The 10,351-nt window shown below is 32.9% G+C and overlaps 1 pseudogene; it reads right to left on the bottom strand.

Moving 5' to 3' along the window:
- Nucleotides 1-8,530: 8,530 nt before the first annotated feature.
- On the bottom strand, nucleotides 8,531-9,994 carry LOC131657149 (zinc transporter 8-like; annotated as a pseudogene).
- Nucleotides 9,995-10,351: the final 357 nt, after the last annotated feature.

The raw sequence follows: 10,351 nt of genomic DNA, 5'->3' as shown, positions 1-10,351 counted from the left end.
CTAAAACAAATAGGCTTTTATATAGGCTAATAGGCTAATCAAACCTTCAAAAAGGCCAGGCTCAGGCCTAAAAAATAAGCCTATGACAGGCTACAGGCTAGGCTTAGGCTTCAATTTTTTTGACAGGTCAGGCTTAGGCTTGGCAAAGCCTAGCTCGGTCCAGCCTATTTCTACCCCTATTTGTGAGAAAAGTTCTTTTGTGTGTGAGGATATATTTTGTAATTCTAGAAAGGGTGGAATTGTAAAATTTATCAAGGAAATCTTTTGTCACTATAACAAATAATACATTTTATGATAGAATATTTCACTTCACCCAACAAAAATCTAAAATAGACGCGTCACATTTTAATTTATTTTTTAAAAAATACTACATAGAGGTTTGCTGGAAATCGAGGGGAAAAGTATTTAGAGGACGCGTCTTCGAATCCCATCAACTACATTTTATCACCTTTTAAATTTTTTTATGATCTATTACCTCGATTTGCTAAAAACTGAGATATAATGTATTTAGAGGACACGTCTTCGAATCCCAACAACTACACTTTATCACCTTTTAATTCTTAAAAATATTTAACAGGTCTTCACCCCTCGGTTTTTGTTAAAACCGAGGTAAAAAGTAGCACAGTTTTAAAAATCCAAAAAATGCAGTTATTGGGGATCGACTCCATGAACAATATCACCTTTAAATTTTTTTTTTAAATTCTTTTTAGGGTTAAATATACAAACTCTCATGTAATGTTAGAGAGTTTTGTTTTTAGCCCCTGATAAAGTTTTTTTTTTTAAACTCCCCCTCGCAACTTTCAGATTCCTTCAAATACCCCCTGATTGCCACATTGCAGAAAAGATTCTATTTAGTTGCGTACGTAATAGTCCACATGGTATTTTTTTATCTTTTAATTATTTTTTTATGCCACATATATTTTCTTTATTTTTATTTTTATTTTTAATTTTTTTACTTATTTATATTATTTCTTTTTGTTTTCTTAAATTATTTTAATTATTTTTTTTAAATTATAAAAACATTACATTTGGGCCAATACCAATTTTTGTTACAAGAGTAGTCCATTTTACAAAGCATGTTTTCTGTTCATAAATCCATATGTGTGGGTGGCTTATAAACACTAAAGTTTTCTCTAAAACATTCGATGTGGGACTCAATTTCTACCAAAAACTACAGTTTTTTCTTCTCACATGCTTTCTAAATTTCTCTCTGCTACTTCATAATCCAATTCAGTCCAACATGGTCAACCCAACCAATGAACAAAATGCAGAGCTAAAAACATGAAAGCAGATTCAAAATGCAGAGCTTTTTTCTCCAATGACAAAGATCGTTGGCACATTGGGTCTTAGATCTCGATTTGTTGAGACTATTTTTTTCTGTCTTAAAGCTGGCATGTCTGGTGTGTTTTATGTTTTACCCTTTCTTAAATTGTGTTATGGATTTCATGTGTTTTGTTGTTGTTGTATACAGTGGCTCGTTTGGAGAATTTTAAGACTACTATTAAGAGTACTAAGAAGCTCTGTGTTGTGAGTTTGCTTTTGTTTATGTATTTTTTACTTTTTTTTAGTTTCATATAGGTTTTATATTGAGGATAAGTGATGGTAAAGGTGCGGAAAGTTTGTGACTCAAATTGCGTTCAACAGGTTATGCTCGATACGGTGGGTGCGGAGATGCAGGTTGTTAACAAAAGTGAGACAAATGTTCAAGGTTCTTTGAAATATGTTGGTACTGAACTTTATGTTCTTGATGTGATTTAAGATTCTTTGGTGAATTTTTAGATAGATACAGGAACACATAAAACACAAGAAAAAATTGGAAGTGAAAGAATTGTAGTACATAAAGACAAGTGAGACTTGAGTGTGATACTGCAAAGCTGAAAAAGACAAGTCTCACATCGAAAACATTACTCCAACTAAAAGAGTTTATATAACTCTTTTACACTATGCATTTCAAAATATGATTTAATGGACTACAAAAAAAGACATTGGGCATTAAGCCTTAAGGTACTGTTTTAATCATTAATTTATAAATATTAATAAAAAAGTAAATAAAAACAAATAAATAAATTAAAAATAATAATTAAAATTAGCAAAAAAATAAATACAATTCCAAGTGTATTTAAAAAATAAATTAAAAAAAGGGTTTAATATACTTCACCCCCTACCAATATAGCGAGATTCGGTTTGCCCCCCCTGAATGATTTTTTTTTACCAAACACCCCTTATAAAACCCAAAACATGGATTTACCACTCCTTGTTACCACACTAGCTGACTGGGCAATGCTGCATTGGACACGGTGGCGCTGACTGGATCCACCTCATAAAATTAGGGTTCATCTTTCCCTCTTTCTCCACATTGAATCAGTCATCTTCATTCTCCATCTTCGTCCCTCTCTTTCTCCGCGTCCATCTGTTATACCCCAAAATTTGCCCGCATCTTTTTTCAAGAAAACTCCAATCTGAAAATTAAGAGTCTCATATAATCATGGATTTTTATTTCAACAAATATCCTGACATATGAAATACTTAGTTTTTAGAATTTTTCTTATACAGTAATTTGGCTTGCAGTTGAATTTATTCTTACGCAAACGCCAAAATGCTGTTTATTAATTCACACATGCTATTTATTTATTTACAGATAAATAGTACTGACACAATTGGTACAGAGTTAAATCTTTTTGCAGGCGCAGAATCAGGAAACTCAGACTGTACTGGTAACAGTAAATATTAGTTATTTATTATGTCTATGTTTTTTTTTTCCCTAACAAGTCATGTAAATAAACTTTCATTTTTCACATAAAACAAAAACAAAAAACAACAAAAAAGAAAATTAACTTTGACTGTTGATTTTTCACTCTAACTGCTACGTCAATACCTGAACAGTCAGTCGACAGCCAAACTGCTGGCAGTACAATTCTCAGTGTTTTGTACCATCAATCAAATCAATCTTTCACAATTCAAAATTCCAAGATCTTTGTGCTAGAAGTCTTCTGAATATCACGCGATTAGCAGAGACTCAACACTGCACAAAAATCAGGTACGCTTAACTGTCTCCTACACAAACAGTCCCTAATCAGGGTTTTTCTTGTTTTACAGGAGCAACAAGTTTTTGAGAGCTCAAATGGATTTCATACACATCCATATATCTCAAAGTACCATCATACAAATTTTCAAACTTCAATTCACTCAGACGCACCGTCAGCAGCTCAAACAGTCAACAGACGACCCGTTTGACCAAAAAAGTCAACAGACAGTCAAAAATGAATTTTTTTGTCAAAGTCCATATTTTGTCAAAGGATTCATCATTTGATCATTGGATGATCATAATTCATCAAGGAAAGATCAAAAATCAACAAAACCCTAAGATTCAAAATTAGGGTTTTTGCCTGAAAAGTCAACTCAACTTTGACTGATCATAACTCTCTCATCCTTCATCCAAAAAATTCAAACCAAAGCTTGTTTTGAAGGAAATTCAATTATCTTTCAAATGCCATTGATCCCATGGTCATTGGATTCACCATTTGAAAAATATGACCAAAGACATTACAGGTCATTTTCAAAGTCAACAAAAAGACACTTTTTTCAAAAGGACACACAAGGAGCTTCAAAAATCATTTTGACATGAGACCAAAGACATTGGTTAGAGGACTCTTTGAGGTTTCCAAAAAGTGCAAGATCTCCTTCATATGACAAAAATTGAGGGATTTACACCTTGTTGAAGTTGGCTAAATTTTGGGAAAATGCATGAAACCAACATTGTTCAAAATTGCATTTTTTCCAAAAGGGGCCAAGTTTTCAGCATTCAAACATCATTTCCATGTTACCATGGGCCTCCCACGACCAAGACTAAGCCCATACCTTTTTTATCCATTTTTTGCATGATTTTATCTTACTTTAAGATTAAAATTAAAAGGAAAATGCATGGATAATGGTAGCTTAACTTCCAAGCATGACTCACCCCTAAGAAATCTTCATCTTCTGCAGAGAATTGAAGGGCAAGGCAGGTGCATTGAAGGAGGGCAAGACTTGGTCAAGTTTTCAAAGGTTTTTAATATTAAAAAACCAAAGTTTCAACAAAGGCAACTAGCTGCAATGTTAGCTTCAATTCTAAGCACACATAGCTTATAAATAAGCTATCTTAGTTCAGTAACAAGAGAGACACGAATTCAGAGCTATGCTTATGCTTGTACCATGCTTGTAACACTTTAAAAATTTCAAGGAAATTCAAAATTCGAATTCTGAGTTTAATCCATTTCAATACAAACTAAACACTTAAACACTTTCCTCAAGCATTACTGAACATATCTCAATCATTTCCAAGTCTTGAAACCTCATAAATCGAGCTACCTAGGCCACGGTTTGTTCAAACTAAAATCAACTTATATCTCATCATTCACGCACATTTAACAAGATGTAGATGCATAATTGTGTTTGGTTTGAAGCTCTGGTCGTTTCTGGAGCTTCAATTGGACTTTAATGGTTGTTTGTGTCATATACCATTTTAGGGTTTGCTTAGTTCAAAATTAGGGTTTTTCATTAGGGCCAAAATTAAGCAAAATTAAGGACATGGTTACATTCAGTGGAACAAGACGAATTCAATGGTGCCATCGCGCCTGATTTTTATGCTTGTTTACCCCTATTCGTTATTTTGCAGATTTAGGGTTCACTTACAATAGCGCTTTTTTACAAAAGCGCTGTTAAAAGCCTTGTCTGAAGGTTGAAGACGAAGACGTGTCTTCCTCCCATTGGTTCAGCAGCGCGCGTACTTTTTTAAACTTTACACTAATCAAGTGCTTTGCAGGTGTAGCTTTTACCACGTGCCTCAATTTCTGGACCATCTGATCTCATTTAATGAGTCATCCAACGTTTCAGATCATGCATGCACACCATACTCCCTCAATCCAACCACACAGGATCAGTATCCTTTTATTTTCTATTTTATTTTCTATTTTATTTTAATTTCTTTGTTAAATTAATTAAAAATAGTTTTAAAAATCCAAAAAATACACAAAAAATATTTTTAGACTTCTAAAATAATATATTATTTTCTGAAATAAAAATATTTTATTTTCTTTTGTGGTTGTTTGTCGTCACAATTTTGGTCCGTTCGCTTAAGAAATATTTTAGGTGATTTTCCAAATTTGAGTGTTTCAACCTGCGAATGTATGGTAATGATATTTTTGAAGTTGTATCATTCAAGGTACTCATTTATCGCTTTCTATAGCATAACATGTTTAGGAAACTTTTCATTTGTATAATTACCATATCTTTCATTCTTTTGCATTACCTGCTTAATGATTGAATCACTTTAGTTTCCCAACCCCAAATGTGAGGTAGCTTTCCATTGTTCATATATGTTGGAGGCCATAATCTTTGTTTTAACCAGATTTTATTATGTTTAATCTATTAGTTGTGTTGTGTTGATTGTATGAAAGCATGAAAAAGATCAAGACATTTTGTTTCATTTTAAGCACAACTACCGTAGCCAAATAGTCATTTCACCTTGTGAGTGTGTGAGCATTTGTTAACCCTCTTTGAGCTTTTATTAATATCCATGTTTCATTAGAACATGATGCTTGTCTATGAGTATTTAGGTCTCCTTTTTTGTATGGACGTTGGTTTTTCTTGTTTTCTTGAACCCTTAACCATGATTTTTGGTTTGAATTAATACTACTAATAGTAAATTTCCTTCATGGGTTGGTAGCCCCCAGATTAGATGTTGTTGCACTGAACTGGGTTAACAATTCTCTTTGTTGTTTATCATTCTACAATTTTACTAAAGTATCAATTTCAGTCTGATGAGTCTGGTCTATTTCCAGATTCGTAACATCTTTCTTGACATCATGTGAGATAATTGTGTTAGCATGTGTTGTTCTTGTACCAGAAATTTCACTTCTAATGTTCATTATTTGGATTAATAGTAAATCTACTCATGTTACTAACTACAAATGATATATCGGGTCTGGTACATTGCATTCAATACATTAGGCACCCTATTGCACTTGCACATTCCAATTGGGCCACTTCTCTTCCAATGTTCTTTTGAGGTTTGACGACATGATCAAATGGAGTGGTTACTTCTTTAAAGTTTAGGTGTTTGAACTTATCAAGAATTTTTTCAATGTAATGTGTTTGAATAAGTTCATAACTCCTACTATTTCGCTTTACTTTTATCCCTAAAATAGTATCTACAAGTCCAAGATCTTTCATCTTGAAAGTGGAAGTTAGAAACCTTTTGGTTATTGGTTATGTTTTAAGCCATATAAAGATTTGACAAGCTTACACGCCTTTTGTTCATTTCCAGGAAGCACCTAGTCTTCTCGTTGTTCCATGTAGATTTCCTCACCGGGGTCTCCATTTAGGAATGATGTTTTAACATCCATTTGATGAACTATAAGGTAATTCAAAGAGACTAAGGAAAACAACAATCTAATTTTGATTGTCCTTGCCACTGGTGCATAAGGTACCCTCACTATGATACTTCCTTTTAAACACTCACTTGCATTCAACGGGCCTTGACCCCTTTGGCAAATCAACAAGTTCCCAAGTGTGGTTTGACATAATTGAATCCATTTCATCTTGGATAGTGTCATTCCAAAAGGAAGACTCCCTTGAAGCTACTGCTCTTATAGGTTTTAGAACCATCCTCTACTTGAAAAATAATAGGAATGCTTCGAAACAAAATTCTTACAATTTCCTTCAACTAGATAAAAAGAAATAACTTGACAATAAATTTTGTCTGGTCCTAGATTCTTTATTTTCTGGACTCTCTTGCTTATCCTAGGCTAGGGTTGTGATTCAATGATCCGAGTAGTGCTTTCAGGTTGTATTTCTACAACCCGAGAGGAATCTTCTTCACAAGATTCTTTATTGGAGGTCGACTCAGATTCTTTATCCTTAGTGATAATATTCTCAAAGAATTCTACATCCCGAGATTCTACAATCACATTAGACTCTAAGTTTAGAAGTCTATATGATTTACTATTTTTTTCATACCCTACAAAAGCACATTTTATCCCTCGAAGACCCAACTTGGTTCTTTTAGGGTCCATGATTTTGTAGTAGGCTACACACCCTTACCCTTTAAAGTAACTGATATTTGGTGTTTTACCTTTCCATACCTCATATGGAGATATACCAGTTTTCCTTAAAGGGTTTCTATTATATATGTGGCAAGCGGATAGTAAGGCCTCACCCCACAAATTAAGTGGTAGTTTATATTCTATCAACATGGAATTCACCATCTCTTGATATGATAGATTCTTTCTTTCGGCCAGGCATTTTGTTATGGTGTGCGAGATGAAGAGCATTTATGTATTATTTCATGTCTTCACAAAATGCATCAAATTAAGTAGAAAAGTATTTACTGCCGCTATCACTCTTAATGACTTTTATACTTCTACTTAATTGATTTTCCACTTATGCTTTATAAACATTAAAGGAATTAAAAGCATCATCTTTATGCTTTAATAGATAAACACATGTGTATCTAGAAGAATCGTCGATGAATGTAATCAAGTATCTATTTCTCCTACAAGTTAACATGCCATTAAATTCGCACAAATTTGAATATACAAGATCAAGTAGATTTGTATTTATTTCAGAACTTTTGAAAGGTTTCTTAATCATCTTTGATTTAACACATAATTCACATTTTTGAAAATCATTTATATTACATGATATCAATTCAGATTTAATTAGTCTCTTCATGTAACTAATGCCAGCATGTGCTAATCTATTGTGTCATAAGGAAGAGTGTCTGGAATAATGAACAAGATGTACGAATTGAATGAATTATTTTTGAATTCTGAATAATGTATTTATAGGCCATGCATGTGTTGTTTCACAGGTTTGTAACTCTTGATGAAACAACACCTTTTCAGCATAAGATTACAATGGTTCATGAAGTATTGTATATTTTGAATTTGAAATTCAAACTTTTAGTAGCTTGAAACAAATTTAACGGCAATTTCCACTAGTGGATGTTTAGTGCAAAACTGGACCAAAATTTCCTACTGACATATTAAAGACAAATTCCCCTAATGGACGGTTAGTGCAAAAACTGACCAAAATTCCTTTAGACAAATTTAAAGGCAATTTCCACTTTGTCTATATGGAGCACTTTATTATCCTTTTTAACTTTGTCATATTTGAACACAGCATGAGCATTGATTTTCATTAATTTCCGACAGAAACCTCATTTCCCCATTTGGGTAATAAGTAATAACCATTGAAAGCCAAGAACACATGTTCTTATTGCCAATCATCTCAGCTAACTAAGGTTCTCCTCTCCTTTGGGACACCACAAAAATCAATAACAACGCATAATACTATGGTGAAGACAAGATAATATGGACTCTGGTGGTCTTAAATCATAAAGGCAAAGTCAACTTCTCTGCTACAAAACTAGAATATATTGCAGTTTCACCCTACTTGACGTTGAAGTTGTTTTAGTAAATTGAAGCTAGTTGAACTTGATTATGTAATTCTAGATTAGATTGTATGGATTTGTTGTAGCTAGGTTATAGAATTTGACTAAAACACACCAAAACAGTTCTATTGAAATATAATTTTACAACAAGAGACATTGATTCCTAATAGAAAAATTAAACTAAAAATTATATAAACCTCTAAGCCCATTTGGCTATAAGAGACATAGCACCAGCTCCTAATAGAAGCGATACATTGCACCCTAATCGAAGTTTACCACTCTTTTGCATCCTTGGGTTCATAAAATCAGCAGCAAGAAGATCTACAAGTGCCATATAGATTAAGATACCAGCTGAAGCTGCATTGAAGATTCCTTCAACTATAAGGGCTGTTGGACTGTTTTCATCATAAACACTAGTGATCCCTATACCAATTCCAATTCCAATTGGAGTTGTCAAAGCAAAGAACAATCCCATGACCATAATAGATAGATTCTTGAAATTTGCCTGCAATGATTGCACATAGTTATTGAATTTCTCACTATAATGAATCAATTTTTTTTTATGTGTTTATGTTTAAGATATGGGACATTATATAGGACAATAAGTACCTGAGTTATGCAACTTCAAGTCCCATGCCCTTCAAAGAATTGATGAAAAGTCAAGGCACCTACTAGTGGTCTTATGGTTTTAGGACTCTCAGAAGCACCTAGAGAAATTCCTATTATAACCGAGTGAACAATAATCCCCAACTCCAATACCTATAACAAAATCAAAAAACAATCCAATTTAACCTAAAAGTTAAGCATATATCAATCAATAAGATATGATAAAACAAATAAATTTGTAGTATATTATTACCTGTGATATAACCCTATGACGAAGAAGTTCTGACGATGAATCCGAAGAAACATGGCCATGAACATGACCATGTGAGGCATGAGTATGAACATGAACATGTCCTTCATGCTCAGCATCCTTCTCCACATCTGTATGATTTTTGTCTTGTTTCGGTGTCTTCTTAGAGTACTGATTTTGAAAATAAGAAGTAGCATAAGTCTCCACCATAAGAGTCCCCATAGCAGTACACATTGCCACAAAACCTGTGAAAGGAAAATCACCCCAAGGATGTTCCTTTAAACAAGGAGAAGTAAGATTCTCAAAAGCATCTGGAAGCACATGAATGAAACCGGTTGATAATATCACACCAGCAGCAAAGGCTTTGATGACAAAAAATATATCTTTTTCCGGACTTAAAGCTGGTATCACTTTTCCAAGAAGTGGTATACAAACACCGATTGCACTTGCCACCATTATAGATATTAAAGCTGCTATTTTGTAACGTAGGGCTTTGGCTATGTCTCTATCCTCATCTTCTTCATCACATGTGCACTCTGCAGATACTAGAGCTGGGATTATAAAGAGGATCAAGATAGAAAAAACAGATAGTTTAATATTAGTTTTGAATCCCATTTGAATAACAACAACAGAAGAAAAAAAAAAAGTAGATGAAGAGAGTGTGTATAGTGAACCAGCGATATTATGATTTTATATGGTTAGGTTAAGTGAATGTTAGGGTTTGGAAATAGAAATTGTTTGACATGAAGTGTGTTAATAGGTCGATATATAAGACTAATAATTGAAAAGTTTGTGTTTAAATGTGAAAAGTCAATTAGCCATAAGGAATTTTATGTTAATATGACAACACTTATTACTGAATGACGAAATTTATTTTCATCGAAAAGAATGATAAATGATGATATTTGTTTTGATTTTTTTAAACCAAAAGATTGCAATTACCAACAAAAAAAAAAGTCAAATACTTTCAATTATAATATTTGAAATTATAAAATCATTTATAAATTTAACTTGTATAAATCAAAATTAAAATCTTTTTTTTCTACAAGTTATATATTTAATCA

This window comes from Vicia villosa, linkage group LG3, assembly GCF_029867415.1.
Source record: "Vicia villosa cultivar HV-30 ecotype Madison, WI linkage group LG3, Vvil1.0, whole genome shotgun sequence".
In the NCBI taxonomy this organism is placed as follows: domain Eukaryota; kingdom Viridiplantae; phylum Streptophyta; class Magnoliopsida; order Fabales; family Fabaceae; genus Vicia; species Vicia villosa.
Note: the sequence above shows the minus strand (reverse complement) of the source record. Positions and strands in the feature narration are given on the sequence as shown.